Source organism: Protopterus annectens, chromosome 1.part1 (assembly GCF_019279795.1).
Source record: "Protopterus annectens isolate FY-2018-M chromosome 1.part1, PAN1.0, whole genome shotgun sequence".
NCBI lineage: Eukaryota > Metazoa > Chordata > Ceratodontiformes > Protopteridae > Protopterus > Protopterus annectens.
This window is the reverse complement of record NC_056726.1, coordinates 1,894,844,862-1,894,862,494: the sequence shown is the minus strand read 5'-3', so window position 1 is coordinate 1,894,862,494 and position 17,633 is coordinate 1,894,844,862. Positions and strand designations below refer to the sequence as shown.

Sequence of the window (17,633 nt, the reverse complement as noted above, 5' to 3'; positions counted from 1 at the left end):
GTATACCTCCATCCCCCATGACATAGGTTTAGAATGGTTCTGTTATTATTTATTAAGAAAAGGTTTACAGCAAGAATTTATTAATATGTTTGAACATTTATTTGAAATAATTTTAAAGAATAATTGTATTCTTTTTAATAGTGAATTTTTGCTACAAACAAAAGGTATGGCAATGGGGGCATCATGTGGTGGTATCTACGCTAACATAGTGATGTTAGAGTGGGAACAAAGATGCCTTGTAAATTCACCTTTTCAAGTTTTTTGTAAGGTTTACTTATGGTTTTTGGATAATATTTTTATTTTTTGGAATGGACCAGTTAATGCAACCTCTGAGTTTGTTGAATATATAAATGAGTCAACCTGTTTTTTAAATTTTCACACATCATAGACCATCAAGAAATTGCTTATTTGGATGTAAAATTGAAGAAAGATTTTATTACAAAGTATTTCCTGGCCGAGATTTATAGAAAACCCACTTACTCAAATAGTTTTTTACATTTTGAGGGTGGGCACCCATACAAACAGAAAAAAGGTGTAGTGAAGGGACAGTTTGTAAGGGCTGCAAGGATGGTATCTTGCTTTGATTCATTTTTGGATGAATGTGACGTACTAAAAAAGATGTTTTTGAATAGAGGTTATCCAGCTGGAATGGTGAAGGATATTATGATAGAGGTGGTGAATAAAAGAGAATCTGTTTTTTTTTAAAACCTCTGTTGAGAAATAGAGGCTTTAGACAACATGACCACACTGGTAATGGCCAACCAGATATGGCCAGTTCTGATCTAGCACTCCCTTTTCCAAATGAACATAATGAGAACAATGTAGGAACAGTATTAAATAGGTTAACATCTGATAATGCAGAACAAAGGGATTACAAAACAGCCTTCATTACTACTTTTAATACATCAAGTAACCTGATTAAAGATATTCTCTATAAAATCTGGGTTATCTTGTCCAGCAATAAAGATGTGCATGCTAAACTGGAAGAGCGCCCTATGGTCGTATATAGGAAGGGTAAGTGTCTAAAAAATATTTTTGAGACAGTTAAACAAGGTGACCAACATCTAATAAATGGTAGTTTGAAGAAATGTTAGGCCTGTAACTATTTATGAGGGGAATAAATTCACTGTGAATAATGCACAAGTAAAGTTAAAAAACAAATGTGATTGTAATACTGAAAGGGTGGTATATTGTGCCTTATGTAATAAATGCAGAGGATTCTACATTGGAAAAACTGAGAGGAAAATAAAGAAGAGAATATATGAACATTTGAGGGACATAAGAAATGGAAAGGAAACAAATGCCTTAGCTACTGGAATTTAGTGATCATGCTTTCAAGTTTTTTTATTATTGAAGTACTGGAATATTGGGCCAGGGGGGGGTCCTTGGAATCTTCTTTTAGAAAAACAAGAAACATTATGACAAATTAGGACCAATGCAACAGAATGGCTAGGGTTGAATGCATCTCTGTCTATGGCATGATTATTAAGGCTAAAAGCTTTGGAGAGATAGTTGAATACATATATTTTTTTTAAAAATGTTTAATTATTTATTAAAATTTATTTTATATTATGTGAGTAAATATAATGGATTTGTCATACTGTTTCTTTAAAAAGAATGCTAATGGCTCAGTGTCAAACAGTGACCTTCATTGGTTATTTTATTGGAGGCGTGGCTGTAGTTGACTTTAAAATCTCTCTCAAAAAATGTCATGTTATTCTGAGGATGTTTCTGACTGGGCAGAGACGAAAGCGCTTAAGCTATTGTTAATTCATAAGGAAAGTCATTTTTTATTCACAAAGACATTTGGATTGTCGATATTTCAACAAAGTGTTTTGTGTTCGTGCACAAGGACCAGTATTGATATTGTGTGCATCTGCTTTTAAAACTGTTATTTTACTTTGGATTAAATTTTGAGTATTGAGTCAACCTTCAGCATGCTGCTTTTTTCATCAGTTTAAATGTGTTCTCTGTGATATTTTGAAATATAATTGTATTTCTTCGCTTTCAGTTTGTGTACACAAACTACTGTCACTTTTTGTTTATAACAGTGATGCAGAGTGAGAAAACAGTGCATTCATATTAACACATTTTGTTTTTATTATGTATTTGTTTTCTTGCTATTTCACTTTTACAATACTACATTTGTACTTGAGTTGGAGAAAAGATAGCTTGGGACCTTTGCAATATTTATTGGAGTGAAGAAACTGCTGTGTACAGAAATGTTTCCTGTTGCTTGTATCTAGAATTTGTGCATGTAAGTTCTATTTGTAAAAGGGATTGAGAATTTTGGTATGTGAGGGGCTGCATACCCTTTGAGGACAGTTTTTATTATAGGCTCCAAATATCCAATTTCCTAGCCATTGCCTTGACAATATGTTCTTATTTTCTTCAAATAATTGCAATTTCAATTTTTGTCTAAATATTTGCTGAATATTTTATAGTGTTACAATTGTCTTGCATCTTGAAAGAGTCATCTTCTGGGACTCATTGTATTTTTCAAAAAAGGCAAAACTTAGCTAAAAGCAGAACCATGTCAGTATGCCCTCTTCTATGAGGTTGTTTTAAGTTATACCCAACAAAACCGTAACATTAGTGATAGCTATTTACAGCACTGGTTGGTTATTAGAACTACATAAAACATCAAGATAAGGTGAACAATATATGATTTTGCCCCTTTTAACCATAGTGGCCCCTTTAGCATATTTTAGGGGCTAGCGAATACATAAACTTCACTCATTCTTTTCAATTCAAATTTGTCTTAAGAGATATCATTAAAGAAGCCAGGCAAACTCTTTGTGGAGAGGTAGACTCCCCTATAAGAGATGACTTGAGATGTTAAAGCAGTTATGGAGAAGGAAGTATAGTGAGTGCTGCTAGGAAGACTAGTAGTGGATCATGGTTAAGGGTTAGAAAGGACTAAATATATATATATATATATATATATATATATATATATATATATTATAAATATATATATATATATATATATATATATATATATATAAATATATGTTACATTTTTGTTAGGTAATCAGAAGTGACTGGTCAAGCTCCACTGGTATTTAAGTATGGGTGGAAAAAGATACAAGCTAATTATGAAGATAGAAAGCTGTAAACTCACTATAATCTCTTTCTGTATCTGTACATATTTATTGTTTTATTTATATACTAACCACAAGTATTATGGCCAGAAGATAAAAAAAACCTCTTACTTTTTAAAAATGTTTTTTGGATTTTCTATATTCAACTAAGGTCCAAGCAATTGGCAGGGGATCTCTGGTTTAATGACTCTTCTGAAGGTTGAACTTCATTAGAAGCAAAACTTTGCAGTGTTAAAAAGTAAATGTAAATTGAAACCTGATGGAAGGTAGCTACAGAGAACAGTGGAACAAGCTGTCATGCACTGGTCTGTGTTCACTCTTTCCCACAGGGACTGCTTAAGTTACAGAAAGTATCTACTATTGCTCTATGCATCTCGAGCTATGAGACATGCAAGGTGTTTATGAGGTCTGAATTTGAGACTCAGTATTACATATTCTAGTACATAGGATAGTAAGCCAATGTTGTTGCTATTTGCCCATTAGGGGAACATCTGCAAGCCGTTTATCCGCATATTCTTTGCAGAGATTAACCTATTTTTAGGTCTAATGTATTAGGCACAGATGCAGAATGCATTTTTGGGTGTGAGTACTAAAACAGCACAGTTTCCTCACTGGCTGCCTGCCACAGATGTCTGATTCTTATCTATTTCATCAGTCGTCTGGTTTTGATAAGCAGTTTAGGTGTTAATGTGGTAGTCAGAAGAGGATGGGTTCAGTAAGACGAAATCTAAGTATTTCTTCTAGAACAGGTAAGGTGCATTATAATATCACCAAAGTGTAATGTGGATGTAATACTAACAACTCTGACAGCAGGTACTCTGTGGATACATGAGCTAGAGGTACACATTCATGTAACTCCTAAGCATCATTGCAAACAGGTATCTGCAAAGACACTACAAGTATCTTAGATACATTGTTAAAAATTATTTTCTTCGTTATGAGTTGAGAATAAAATTTGTCTTCTGCATTTGCATTTTCACATATCAGTTACAGACACCTCGCGTTTCTATTCCAGGGGTATCTCAAAGGCCAATAATTAATAGTCTGATCAGTGGTTTGAATGAAAAACTTATCCAGAGCTATAGAACTCTAGAATGTGAAGGTATAATAAAGGACTTGATACAAAAAGTGCACTGCAGTTTTTAACTATTTGCTGTTAGTATTTACATTAATTACAGAACTTTCAAAAGATCAGTTTAGTAATCATGTACTATTTATTTTGCACATGAACCCACTGCTGCAGCAGAAAGGCATTGTAATTGCAGCAAAGTGTTAATTCAAAGGTATCCTGAAATCTGTTCTCCACTCACTTTTATTTCCAGTTTTTTGCTTTCTGATTTTACCATCAGTGCTTCACATTTACCCTGCTGTCTGTTTATCATTGATCAGAGGTCGTAACAGGCAGGTTTCATGTTGGTATTGTCATCTGTCATTTCCTCCCCGTGCTCTAAATTAGAACTCATCACACCATATGCAGTCATGTTCATTCTCACCTCCTCCAGTATCTGCTTCATCAATCAAAAGCAATATTTCAAACGCCATGTTGGAAAGCCATATGTTGACTAAGTGTTTTCTCCGCTGTTATTTCTCTCCTTCATATGTTGTCTCTTTTTATTGTAGTTCACATATTTTGAGCATAATTTACTCTTTTATTCAAAACAACAGCATAACATGCTTACATTTCAAAACCATGAGCCTAATTACAAATGCTTACACTGATGGAGTTCTTCGTGTGTGCATTTTTCAAAGGATATGGAAATGTAAAATGTAAGAAACAGAAAAAAAAATGTCACTATAATGTGTTAACCCTGTTTAATTAATAAATGCAAAAAAATCATGCTCCAGGACTTCAAGAATATCCACTTTTTAAAGCTATATAGTAGCGTAAGTCAGATATGCAGGTTTATTTAAACAGACTAGATAATACCCAGATGTCACTAAGAACAAAATGGGACTCTGTTATAACAAGGTAGCTAGATCTGCAGCTAAGGCACACAATTCCCAACACTACTCTACCCGTAAATTTTGAAAACAGCTTGAGGTAACTCATTACCTCAAGTTTATTCAACTTTTCATTGCACATAAAATGATATACAAATCTTCATCCTGTTTATATATATCTATATATATATCTATCTATATATATATATATATATCTATCTATCTATATATATATATATATATATATATATATATATATCTATATATATATATATATATATATAGGTCATAGCCTATACTATACTATATTAAGTAGCCAAAGCCTGGAACAACATTCCCGTTGATTATTACAGCAATGCCTTGTAGTCACATATTCAAACAATCTTTAAAGGACTTCCTCTTCATCTTCTGTCTCTGAACTTATCTTATTCCAGGCTGATACTATCCACCCTTCCTTTCTCCTTTCTTCCCATTGCGTTTTTGTCTCTCTCCTTTCCTCTTCCTTCTCTGACTATCCCAGTCCCCTATCACTTCTCGTATTGTTCCCTACTTTAAGTTCTTTTTCTCTTCCTTTCTGTAATAACTCTTTACCATATCTCACTCTTTTTTCACCCATCTTCTCTTTTATATTACATTATTTCTTACATTGTTATTTTTGTATTGTCCAATATTTCAATGTTGATACCTTTTCCCCCACCCACCATTATCACTGCTATTGTGTTAATGTGCAATCCTGTGTCTTGCTTATCTCTTCCTGTAATTAATATTATTTATCAGCTGTATCTGACTTCCTAAAACTTCATCAGCTTCTCCATATTTGCCTTAAACTGGAACAAATCTGAACAATCCCAAAAATGTGCAGTCAAATAACCCTACTCCTCTCTGACATTTCTAGCAGTTGTCATTCGTTGATTTAAACATTTCTAGTTGCCTAGCTGGCATATAAATGCACCAATGAAGGCATTGCGGTGGATTTCTTTTTTGCACTTTACTTTCATTTTCTTTGGACTGTTTGTTCCTTTAGTTTCCATGTCTCCAGTGCTTCTGCAGCTAACTTCTTAGTTTTCAAGTCTTCTAATCGTATTGAAGAGACTTTCAGCCCTGGTGGGGTAGTGCCCCCCCTGCTCTTCTTCCTGATTTTGTCTAATTTCTTCACCATACCTTGATATTCACATTCCATTTCACCTGGTGATGAATATTCCTCCTGCAGGTCCACCCATATTTTAATGCAGCCTTCTTTTATTGCCATTACCTAAAATTTAATCCATGTGTGTCTCTTTTTCTATCTCCACAGTATGGAATTCATTTTTCTGCCTTCCCTTTTCACTCTTATTGGTACTAAGCCTTCATTCCATCTATCTAGTTGTTCTGCCTGCATCATGCCCCTAAGGGGAACATGCATCCCTTTTAACATAGGAACTTCTGTTCAAGTGTCACAATATTTTATGTATATGTTCCCACAAATCTAGACCTTATTTCAAGGAATCTGAGCTTTCCCATAGCATACTTATCCAATCTGCTTAGTATCTCTTAACCTAAAAATGTTTGCCAGTTGCCCTCAAATAGTGATTAACCCCCATCTAAGTAGCGTTAGTACTTCCCATGCAACTCATTGGACCACTTCTCTCTCAGAAAAAGCTCTGTCATCTGATTTGTCATCCTTTTCATAAAGATTTCATGGGGCATATTCCAGAACACCTGTCCCGGGAATAACATTTGAGGCAGAACATGTAACTGTATCACCTGAACCTTTTGTTGTATGTTTATGCAGATGTGCTCCACCTTCTCATTTAACATTTGATTTTTTTCCATTGCCTTACTGTCCATTAACTGCATCGTCTGTTACAATGTTTTCTTTACCCTTATCCTCAAGTATTGCATTGCTTCCATTTACATTCATTCAGGTATGGCCTGCATTTTCCCCTGCTTACCTTTGTAGCCTGCTATTTTACTAAAGGTTTTTATTATTTTCCATGTCTGTGGGAGATCCTTTCTTGGGTTTGTCAGTATCAATAAAATATCAGCACACATCGAGATTTTTACCTGCATATCATCCCACTTGTTTCCTTGTATTTCCACTCTCCTAATTTGATTTGCTAGCTACTCTAGGTTTATAGCAAAGAGCATTGGAGAAAGGGACATTCCTAACAGCTCAAATTACTTTGAAAGTCTAGCTTTTACTTTTACCTTTGCTTTTGTTCCTTATATATCTTTCCCAGCATCTCTCTCCATCCTTCTAGAACACATATTTTTTTCAAGGTCATAAACAAATGCTCTCAACTTATTCTGTTGAAATCTGTCTCTGTATCCAAGGATAATTTTGTTAACTTTCCCCTTTTTCCTGTGCAGCTTCATGTGTTAACATCAGTTTAATCAGGTTGTCTGATATCCTCTTCTGTCACAAGACAAAAAAAAGTTTGTTCTCAATGTACAATATATAGGTTCATAGGTTCATACTAGGCTATCTGCCCGAGGGCATTTACAAGCCTAGCCCATAGTTTCGCCACCCCTTTAGTATGGGGAACTATACCCATTATTTTGCTGTGCCTCTGTCGAGCAGTGACACTGAGGTAATCCCTGGGGTATATCTGCGATCTCCCATCCATTGGTCAAGATTTCTCTTGAACAAGGCCAGCAAGGTGCTCTGCCTCACATATACCGGGATTTTGTTCCACAGCATGAGGAGTCTTTGGGTGTTGAATCTATCCCTCCAGCACGTCCTATTAATAGCCGTGTCAAGGTTTAAGTCTCTTGTGGCTCTGACGGAGCTAGATTTTTTGAGGTGAAGCATATTCATCAAATCTGGGTTTGACATGGCCTTGTATGTTAGGCAAAGGTCACCTCTGAGCAGGCGGTAAGTGACTGAATAGAGTTGGAGATCTTTCAGTCGGGCAGCATAGGACAGATGTTTGAGACCCTTTATCCTTTTGGTGAGGAACTTTTGTGGCCTCTCAAGCTGCTGCAAGTGTCGGGTCAGATACATTCTGAATGGAGCATTGTACTCAATCATTGGTCTGATGAGTGATGAGTATAGAGAGACTATGACCTCCCTTGATCTAGATGAGAATCCCTTCATGATAAGGTGGGCAATGTAGAAGGTCTTCCTAACTACTTTGGCTACATGGGTGTCGAATGACAGACTACTATCAACTTGGGTCCCCAGGTCCCTGATAACTTCTTCTGTGCTCAGTGGATTGCCACCTATTTGGTAGCTAGGGGTAACCTTGTTTTTCCCGAAGGGTATGACTATGCATTTTTTGGCATTTAACTTTAGGTCATGGCTCTGGCACCAGTTATCTGTTTCTGTGAGACCCTTCTGAAGGATATCTGTGTCAGATGTGTTTTCTACTATGGCGCCCAGTTTGCAGTCATCTGCAAACTTTGTCAGCCATAACCCTCCTGTGTTTGCTTGTACTTTGGAAAAGTAGATGCCAAACAAGAGTGGGCCCAGGACTGAGCCCTGTGGTACACCACTTGTGACAGGCTTTGAGTCTGACATGGCGCCAGCAACTCTGACCCTGTGTGTTCTGTCACTCAGCCAGTTTGTGACCCATCTTGTGATGTATGGGTTAACATTTAAGCTGATGAGTTTTTCAATGATACCCGAGTGGGGTATTGTATCGAAGGCCTTCGCCAGATCGAGGTAGGCTGTATGGACTGCCTTTCCCTCATCAATGGCTTTGGTGACTGTTTCGAAAAAGTCAACCAAGTTTAGGAGGCATGATCTGCCTTTGACAAAGCCAAACTGGGATGAATCCAAAGTCTGCAAATTCCCTATGTCTTTATTTATGAGGTCCATTATGATCCTCTCCATGGCTTTGCAGATAAGGCTTGTCAAGCTAATGGGCGGTAATTTCCAGGGTCGGTGGAGGCACCGCCTTTGTGAAGTGGGACCACAGTTGCAGTCGCCACTCCTGATGCGGATCCAGAGGTAAGACTATGATTAAACAGCTGTCCTAGCTCTGGGTGTAAATCCTCGTTGAGTTCGTGGAGCACACAGCCGGGACACCATCAGGTCCCATGGATGCTGTGTTTTTGCTTTGGAGAGAGCAGTTCTCACTTGGGCGTTGGAGATGTTTGGGGGACTGCAATCGCTTGGTATAGATATCTCTCCTTTTGGGGGGGAGAAGTTTGCACTGAACCTGTCAGCCAGTATGTTGGCAATGTCTGTAGGATCAGTAATCTTCACATTATTTTGAACTAGTTCTGAACATATCTGGGAGTTTCCTCCCAGGTTTCTAACATAGCTAAAGAAGGCCTTATGATTGTCTTTTGAGTCTTTAGCTATTTTTCTCTCAAAATTTGCTTTGGATGATTTTATGAGAGCTCTTAGTTTTTTACTTATAGTGATCAAGGGTGTCTTACCTTTTAAGGATTTTGCTCTATCTTGTAGTAGCTTCCTCCTTTTGTTGTAGAGTTTGTTTATGGCTGGGGTCCACCAGACTGGACGCTTGCCTTTGGTACAAAGAGTCTTTGTTTTGCTTGGGATTGCCTTATCCATGCAGTCCTGCAGGTGCTGGTAGAAGGCATTTGTAAGTGATTCAGCGGCTTGAGTACTGGCATTATCTTCGCTAGTCTAGCTACTAGATTGATCTGCAGAAGTAAAGCATTAGATCTTTGTCTTCTTTGTAGATCACCTGTATCACTGCCTTTCTCCCTAGGATGGTGGATGGGAAGCATATTTTGAGATCTTATTAAACATTCCAGTCAAAAATTTATGAGCTTCTCTATCATTTTGTCCTACACTTCTATTGCCTTACCATCCATCCCAGGTGACTTCAACTTTTTCATGTTCTGTACTACCCTTTTAACTTCTACCCTGGTTATATCTTTGATCAGCTCTGCCCTTCCTTCCTCACCTGTGTCGTACCCATCGTCCCATGCATCCTCAGATATCTTTAGCTCTTCAACTTCTTCATCCCTTACCATATATAGTTTTTATAATGCCTCTGCAATTCCTCTAGTTTCTGATAATGTCTGAAATATTCCTCCTTATCCTTCCGCCCTAAGTTGGAAAATACCCCGTTTCACTTCCCTCTGTGTCAGTCTCATTGCTGATATTAGAGTATTTGAACAGTTCATATTATTTTTTCCTGTTTTCTTTTTCTAAACTCATCTAACCATTTTTTCCCCTCTTCCTAGCTTTTATTCCATTCCCTTTCTTTTGATATCTTATTTATTTTACCACTTTCTCTTTGCAGTTCTTTTAACTCTTCTCTCATAGCCCTTCAGATTGTCTTTTTCTTTATTGTCTTTTCTTTTTCTTATCTCATAACCTATAAGTCCCTCTTCATTCTATTTCAGTTGCTTCAATTCCATTCAATGGTGTTGTCTAACAAGATGACCATTTCCTTTACTAACCAGTCCATTCTGTCTGACTGCCACAGCCAAAATGCTGGGAACCTCCAGTGCTGTGGTACTTCTTCTTCCCCTTGCGCTTTTATTGTCATGGAGTCTAAGGCCTGGTCAGATATATTGCCATTGACTAATTGTACACCTGTTATTCTATGTTTATTCTGTATTCAAATTTATAACCTCTGTCCAGTCTTGACCATCTTTATGTCTGGCAAAGCACAATGTGTACTCAGTATTGTGTGCCTCAGATGGAGAATTTCTCCATGCATCTTCTCATCTCCTTTATCAGCTTTTTAAGATATGTCCTCCTTTTTGGATTCTTCTTCTTCTTCTATGTCCCTTGTGTACACTCATATTTCTACACAGCAAATTCCAGTCCCCCATTATTAAAGTCAGCCCACTTTGGAAGCATATCACTCTCACAAATAACTCCCTTATTAGCTTACATTACTTTTAGGCGGTAAATATACAGCTGTACTAGTGATGAGCTCTCTCTCTAGACTTACTTTCAGACGCACATTCATCCTTTTATCTTCCTCCATCATTTCTGCTACTTGCATTTTAGTCCTCTTTTACCAACATTATCAGTCCTCCTCTTCTTCTATTGTGTCCCTATGATGGCCATGCTTCAAGCACATATCCCTTTCTCTTCAGATATAGGTTCATAGGTTCATATGAACCTATATCTGTCAGGCTTGTCCCTATGATGGCCATGCTTCAAGCACATATCCCTTTCTCTTCAGATATAGGTTCATAGGTTCATATGAACCTATATCTGTCAGGCTTGTCCCTATGATGGCCATGCTTCAAGCACATATCCCTTTCTCTTCAGATATTATCCCTTTCTCTTCAGATATAGGTTCATAGGTTCATATGAACCTGTATCTGTCAGGCTTGTCCCTATGATGGCCATGCTTCAAGCACATATCCCTTTCTCTTCAGATATAGGTTCATAGGTTCATATGAACCTGTATCTGTCAGGCTTGTCCCTATGATGGCCATGCTTCAAGCACATATCCCCCTCTCTTCAGATATTTTACCAATTCCTGCTTCATGTGTGTCTTAGTAATGCTGTTATGTGATAACCATCCCTCTTTATTAGTCTGAAAACTGTATTCCTTTTGATATAATTCTTTAAACCACTGACATGCCAGGTTGTGATCTTTATTTTATCACTCATCTTTTATATGTTGTTTCATCTGTGTCCCTATCTCCGTCTCTTCTTTTTTATCCTTTTTACCCTTGTTGTTTCTGCCTCATTCCTTGTCTCCATCTTTCTATTAACTTCTCCATTACTCCATTTCCTTTTGCAGTGTTTCTTTTTTATTCTTTATAGACTATATCCCCTGCTTTTCCCATTCAATTGTGTCACTTCATTTGCATCCCTCCCAATAACTGTGTACATATGATATAGGTTTAGCTTCTTTTAGTGAGACTCAATGACTCATTTTATGTTTTGTGGCTCTCAACTGCCCTAGCTATGCTACAAATAGCTGCAGGGTTGTCTTATGCCACTACTCGAACACCTTGTTTAAATCACAACCTTCTTTCTTTTACTGTAACTCCATGCACTCATTTTATTTGATATCTTTCTTCCCAGCCCCTTCTATCCATTTTAGTGTTTTTTACTTTTTCCCTTTATTTCTTTCCTTCGACCATCTGTTTCTTTGTGTTCTTGCTTGTGCCTTACTTAATGAAATCAAATAAAATAAGACCCATTTTTCCACCCCCCCCCCAATCTGTTCCCACTGATATGGAGCTTTTCTCCCCGGGCCTCTGCTGAAAATGGGCATATACCCAGTCGGACTTTCCCGGTCAACAAATGTAAAATAAAATAAATAAATACTATTTACTCTTTTCCATCCTATAATTTCATTAGGGTCCATTTTCCTTATGACCTTAAACCTTACTCTGTTACCCCCCGCGCTAATAAGACCTTCTCCCACCAGGTTTTGTATGTTTTAATTTATTTCTCAAATACCTTGTTTGTACATGTCAGGCTTATCCAACTAATAATTGTTCACAATTTACTTTGATGGTGACAGGGCATGTTGCCACTTGTCATCTAACCTGTGTAATCTATTATACCAATCCCCAAACCCTAGGGAAAAAAACACTGACAGTCATACAAATTGGCAACTGCATGTTGTGAAAACAACAGTAACAATAAAAACACTGATTTATGCTGTGTTTCTTAGGTAATCTTATTTTCCAATTTCCATCTCTGGTTTGAATCACAGATATTCTAAATTTGTTTTCCACTATTTTGTTTATGCGTTTATTTCTTTACCATTTAAGTTTCCACACCTTCCCATTTCTTGTATCTCCTAGCCTCACCTTTATTATCCTGACCATCTTTCTTCCATGCCCACATGACCTTACTCTTCAATACCACATTTCACTTAATGATCTCATGAACCTAACATTTGAACAGATCCCAAGTTAAATATGGTGTCAGGACTACATAGAGCAACAGTGAAACAGTGAGGGAAGTCAAGGTGCATAAATAAAACACAATAGCCACAGTGGTGCATCGGTAGTGTTGTCGCCTCACAGCAAGAGGTTCTCCTGTTCGATTCTTGGCTGGAGCGCCTTTTCTTTGTGGAGTCTGCATGTCCTCCCCGTGGTCGAGTGGCATTTGAAAGACATGCGTAAATGGGCATGCCTTCGTTGAAGGTTGGGCGTCGAGCTGGCACCTCGGCACAGTAAAAATGTACTGCCAATCATCAGTGGACCAGAGTTCTGCTCTGGCGACCCCTAACTTAGAAAAGCTGAAAGAAGAAGAACAAACTGGTGGTTCTTATCCCCTTTTTTGTTGGCAAATCATTACTAGCAGTCTTTAAAGTGTACTGTATTGTCTACCTTAAGGAAAGGGTTTGGACTGTGTCTTTTAATTCCATTTCACTTTCTCTTTCCACCTCTTTTTTAACCCTTTGTCTGGTTTCTTAAATTATTGCTACTTTCTTCCTTAACCTCTGATTTCTCTTAAAAATGTAAAAAATGTCTCTTGTCTTTATGTGTTATGACCTTTCCCATAGTGCAGTATCTCCTAAAGCACCTCTTAGGCTTTACCTCTTAGGATTTCATACACAGGTTACTCCTGGTGATTTACAACTTTTTACAGTCTTTTTAAAGTCATTTATAGATCAGAAAAGATGTATGCCTACCCATGCAAAAAGAACCAATAAGTTCACTGGATGCAACATCTGCTATCTAATTCCCCTGCTCCAGTCCTGTCCAAGGGTAGGCTTTAATTTTAGTGACCTAAACATTAAAATATCATCCCTAATTTTTTCTACGGAATCCTGTGGATAACCCCTGTCAACAAACATAGTGGTTAATTTCATGCACTCTACCTTCAAATGATATCTGAAATATCTGTTGGCTACTTAGATGTAACTATCTACAAGGACGAGGGTAAATTTAAGTCCAATATTTATAGGAAGCCCACATTTTCAAATTCTTACTTGCACTTCTCTAGCTCTCATCCAATGTTCCAAAAAGATCCTTAGTAAAAGGACAGTTTGTTTGTCACCTCACAGCAAGAGGTTCTCTGGTTCGATCCTCAGCTGGGGTGCCTTCTGTGTGGAGTCTACATGTCCTCCCTGTGGTCGCATGGGTTTCCTCTGGGTGCTCTGGTTTCCTCCCACATCCCAAAGACATGCTGTAGGTGGATTGGACACCCTAAAATTGGTCCTAGGTGTGAGTGAGTGTGTGTGTGTGCCTTCCGTGGAAGGTTGGATGCCAGGCTGGCAACTTGACACTGTAAAACTCTACTGCCAATCATGAATGGACAGGTGATCCACTGTGGCGATCCCTAACCGGGAAAAGCCGAAAGAAGAAGCAGAAGAAGTAAAAGGACAGTTTGTCAGAATCTCCAGGTTGATCACTGATGATTCAGTGTTGAAGGTGGAGTGCAAAAAATTAACCAGTATGTTTGTTGATGTAGGTCACCCACAGGATTGGGACAACTAGAGCAGTAGAGTGATCCATCAGTTATTCCTGACTATAGAAAAAGTTTAATTATTAGTTACAGTCCTTTGAGTAATGAAGTCACAAAGATTATTCAGAAATACTGGACTGTTCTTAGGATCGATAAAAGTTTGATTGAGCTTTTAGCTGACAGCCTAAAAATAGTATATGAAAAGGGTATGAACTTAAAAGTATTTTTTAAAAAACAGCACCCAGTTGTTCTTTGTTAGTGAGGGCCCTGAGAAAATGTGGACATTGTAATCAATGTCCATATATCCTAGAGGCTGAATAAGTGGTTTTGGGGTCACCCAGGTTGAGAATTAGACTAGCTAATGCTTGTAATTGCCTATTCAAAGGGGCAATTTATATCACCTGTTGTGACTCCTGTGGAACATACTATGTGCAAAAGACCAACAGGTCATTAAATAAATGTGTTTATGAGAATATTTATGATATGTGCAAAATTAATTTGAATAATGCTTTATATAAACATCTAACGCAATGTGTGGGCTATAAAATGTTTTGTTTTGCAGTATTAGAAGAAGTTTTACCAAACCCTATGGGGGGGGGGGTCCTGAAAAACTGTTTTAGAATCCAAGGAGCTGCAATGGCAGTCCTGTTTGAATTCCCAGGACCCACCAGGATTAAATGGGAATTTATCAATATTTAGTGTTTTAAAGCTTAGTGCTTTGAATCCATAAGATTTCTAGAGTAAGTATTATTTCTGATCATTTGGTGTAGCAGTATTTTCAAATTTCTGCTAAAGATTTTTATTTGATTATTTTTTTAAATTATTGATGTTAATTGTTACTTTAAAATATGGCCAGAGTGCTATTGTGCTTATATGATACATGAATGGATTTTATAGGTAGATGTACCATTAAGACACTTACATTTTTAATTGAGAAACTGATTAAGACGCTTCAGATATTGGGGGTGTTTGAATTTTGAATTTTAAATTTGGATCTGAAGAAGTCCACAGTAACAGAAAGTAGACAAATTTGCTTAATGTTGTGTAACCTTGTGTAACATTAACAATAAATTTGTGTACATACACTGTTGGAGTCTCTGACATCTTTGCTGCAGTTTTAATTTTGTACAAGTTGATTCTTCTGCTGATTTCTTATTTTCCTTTGGTATAAATTATTAACTTTACTTATTCAAACTTTGTTTTGATAGATAGATAGATAGATAGATAGATAGATAGATAGATAGATAGATAGATAGATAGATAGATAGATAGATAACTTGTTTCTGACATTAGGATTAGCTTAATTGTGTTTTCTTCTTCCTTTATTATTTTTATATTTTCTGCAGTTTCAGTTAACATTACTCATTGTTCTATTTGTGGCTATAATTCCTGAGCATTGCCTATGCCACTATTATGCCAAGAACAATGCATGTATACAATCTGTAGTCTGTTAATAAATTAGTAAATTTAATTATCTGTTAACTGCAAGCAGAGGGCTTGTATATAACTTTGCTTCAGTCATCTGTGTTTTGTACATTATGCCTTTATGATTATGGGCTCAGCTGAAAAGGATCACTGATGATTACTCATCCTAGCTTCCTGGTAAGCAAATGTTTACATAAAATAAAATAAAGCAAGCTTACAAGGAAAGTCCAGGGGCATATGGTATGATGTTTCCGAATTCAAATTTCTAATGGAGCTTTACCCACCACATATAAGGAAGAACGACCCCTTTCACATTATTGATTGTACCCCAGAGTCACTGTAACTCAGGATTAAGAATAACTATACACCAAGATTTTGGAAATTTCAGTCTTGGAATTTCACGATTTGAACTACAAGACTTGAATGAGAGTACAAATCCCATGCAGATTTCTTGTCATAAGGGAAAACATTTGAACCTATAACTTGTGATTGTTCTGGGTGAACTTTCATAGACACATATATGCAGTTTTGTCTTGCACTGTGTGATGTTATTATATTATGCATTAAAACTGGCATTTGTTAATTGCATTTTCTTCAGTGGCATCTCATTTGCATATTGTACTGCACTGAGTGGGAATTTCATAAACAGTATTGTGGAATCTGGGCCTACCATGGGAGACCAGATCATCTGATGTCAAGACCATACCTCACTAGTTAGGCAGTGTGTAGGGCAGGGGTTCAGGCGCCTAGGTAGCGAGGCATTTCCCTGTGGTACATTTGGTTGGGGACACATGGCTGAAGTGACATTCAGCTGCAGAGAAATATGGCTGTTTGCAAATTCCCTGTGGGCAAAGAGAAGCATACACTGCCATGTTCACAGCTTTAATAACCAAATGCGTGGTGGCAGAAGAAGTAATGAGTGTTGTGCTCAGTATACAGTGCATACTTGTGTAAGTACAACATGTAGAAGTGTGCTACAGTATGGTGGAAATCCTGCAGGCTACTGTAGTCACATTTATGCTCCAGTATGTGTTTTAGTAATGTTCCCTAGACACTGTGACAGGGGTAGTGATCCACACACACCATTTATAAAGGCACTGTCCATTGTGCACTACATTTTTACTGCCACTGACATGACCTCTGGCCAGCCTGCTGCTGATGCCTGCCATATTGCCCACTGTCTCATGTTCTCTTGGGGACCATGGACATTGTTTTCCCCCTATGCATTTGGTTATTGAAGTTGTGGGCATGGCAACACATTTTTCTCTTTTCCCACAGGGAATTTGCAAAGAGCAATATTTCTCTGCAGCTGACTGTCACTTCAGCCATGTGTCCCCAATAAAATGTACCACAGGGAAATGTCTTGCTGCCTAGGCGCCTGAACCCGTAGGGCAGTGCTGAGGTTACATACACAATATGGTGTGCAGTAACTGCTGTTGGACCTATAGTTAATTGTTTACCTTTTGTTGCCAAGACAACAAGGTATGGCTTGGTCAGTTGTGCACTTGACAAACTGACCAAATTCACTAAATAAAGTGCTTAAAATTGTCATATTATCTTATAGGTTCATAGGTTCATACTAGGCTATCTGCCCTGGGGCATTTATAAGCCTAGCCCGATTGTGTTTGGCTTACGCCACCCCTTGATTTGAGTATTACTGTGCCCTTTTTAAAGTTTAGTTCATTGTGCCTCTGTCTAATAGTGACACGGAAGTAATCCCCGGGACAAACCTACGATCCCCCATCCACTCATCAAGATTCTTCTTGAAGAGTCAGTGAGGTGCTCTGCCTAACATGAATTGGAATTCTATTCCAGAGCGAAGGGAGCCTCTGGGTTATGAATCAGTCCCTCCAGCATGTTCTATT

General features: G+C 37.6%; 1 protein-coding gene across 1 annotated transcript in view; it reads left to right on the top strand.

The window, feature by feature from the left end:
- The window catches only part of PTPRU (protein tyrosine phosphatase receptor type U), a 4,710,560-nt gene that overhangs the window by 1,639,010 nt on the left and 3,053,917 nt on the right, over positions 1-17,633 (top strand). The gene's annotated exons all lie outside the window — the stretch shown is intronic.